Source organism: Alexandromys fortis, unplaced genomic scaffold (assembly GCF_014885135.2).
Source record: "Alexandromys fortis isolate MF-2015 unplaced genomic scaffold, M_Fortis_MF-2015_v1.1 scaffold_11, whole genome shotgun sequence".
Taxonomy (NCBI): domain Eukaryota; kingdom Metazoa; phylum Chordata; class Mammalia; order Rodentia; family Cricetidae; genus Alexandromys; species Alexandromys fortis.
The window spans coordinates 813,696-815,378 of NW_026067912.1; the positions used below are offsets into that span (position 1 = coordinate 813,696).

The following is a 1,683-nucleotide window of genomic DNA, read 5'->3' on the forward strand; positions in this document are numbered from 1 at the left end:
GCCTTCATTTGCTGAGACTCTTCCACTGTTAACATGGGCTGTAAGGAACATGTGTTAGGACGATGGTAGCTGAATGGCAGACCAGTGAGTATAAGGAGTCAGCTTGCACTTCTGCCTCTGCACCAGGACCCTCATGGGGCTCTCTCTCTGTATTCCATGTCTCTTCTGCCTTTCCCTTTATTCCTCTGCAAGTGAGGAAGTTGTTCCAGGTTTTTTAATTCCCTTTATCCAGGAACCATCTGAGAGTCAGCACTATCTCCAGGCTGGAATATGAAAGCAGGTGAAGAGCTTTGCTGGGGCAAAAATTTCAAATTTTCAGCCTAGCAGAAATTTGGTTCTTGTTGTTTTGCTGTCTTGGAGAAAAGGTCTTACAATGCAGATCAGGCTGGCCTCAGCTCACAAGATAACCTGCCACTGCTTCCTGGGTGCTATTTTAATTATTTTCCTGAGGTCTCCCTAAATGACTGAATAGATGCTATCTAGCAAAAGATTGTAGAATTTTAGAGACTCAATTTTCAAACAAAACACTTGAAGGTGTGGCCGGGAGATAAAGATGGAGTTACAAAAGAGACTTGCCTTTATCCATGGGCAGATCTGGAAGACTCCATCAGCAGCAGAGGACTAGAAGGAGAGACTGTAACCAGAAGCTGTGGCTCTCCTACCTAACTGGTGAGTACAGTCTTCTGCAGACTCATGCAGGACAGTAGCAATTGGGATTTGGAGTTTCTGTACCATATAGAATTATATATGAGGTGATGTGGGATTGTATGCTGAACATTAGGACAATGGGGAGTGAGTCTCCAGACATTAAGGCAAACTAGCATCCAATAGAGTTCTTTGGACTCTTGGAAGGTGAAATGGAATAATGGACTTTCATAGATAAGTAATTAAAATGATTTTAAGCAAAGTTAATACATGAAATAAGAAACCTGTAGAAAATTGTGTCGTCCTTTATGATTAAGCCCTATATATTTAGCCCCTTGTCTAAGTAATGTATAATATTGTATAAAACATGGAAATGGGCCAGTGAGGTAAGGGCATAGATACATTTGCAGTCTTGTTCCTTGACATTTGGGGTTTGCAAAGTAAAGATATTTGTAAGAAATAGTTTGATGAGGAGAGCCTCGCAAGAGCTGCTGGGAGTTGAGGTCCCGTGTTAGATTTGGGAGCTTGGCCAAAAGTAGGAAAGTTTTCCTTTAGCTGAAGTGTTGGGGAAGGAAATGGGATTCCTATTGTGGGTTGGTGAGCAGCTTGTAACATTTGGGATTCATTTTTCAATGACCGGGCAGTCATTAAATTCTTTAAATATTGGGGAGATATTTAGAAAAAAATCCTCATAAGATATTTATAAATGCATGCATTTATGTTGAGGAGAATTGGAACAATCCTCCCCGAGACTGCAGTTTTACCCTCTTTACTATCTTTTTGTCTGTCTGACCTGCTACTTCCCCTCACTTCCAGAAGCTGTGGGGTGGTTGTGCCTTCCCTCTCCAATGCCCCATCCCTCAAGTCTCTCCCCCATCTAACCTGTGAACTATTAAAAATAAAACACGAGTCGGAAAATGTAAGATATACATCATAATGAACACTCACTCATTCAATTTTTATACTAAAATTTTAGAATCCACCAACCTAGTAAGTCCTGTCCTTTAAGCATTATCCTCGTGGCAGTCCACCACTGGC

General features: G+C 41.4%; 1 protein-coding gene across 2 annotated transcripts in view; it reads left to right on the top strand.

Annotated features, from left to right (window-relative positions):
• The first annotated feature begins 593 nt into the window (after positions 1-593).
• The window catches only part of LOC126499491 (T-cell immunoglobulin and mucin domain-containing protein 2-like), a 45,408-nt gene continuing 44,318 nt past the window's right edge, over positions 594-1,683 (top strand). The window contains exon 1 of one of the 2 annotated variants that reach the window (XM_050138724.1): positions 594-669. The gene's annotated coding sequence lies outside the window, so the exon portion shown is untranslated. The remainder of the gene's footprint in view (positions 670-1,683) is intronic. The other variant, XM_050138725.1, reaches the window with a different exon arrangement.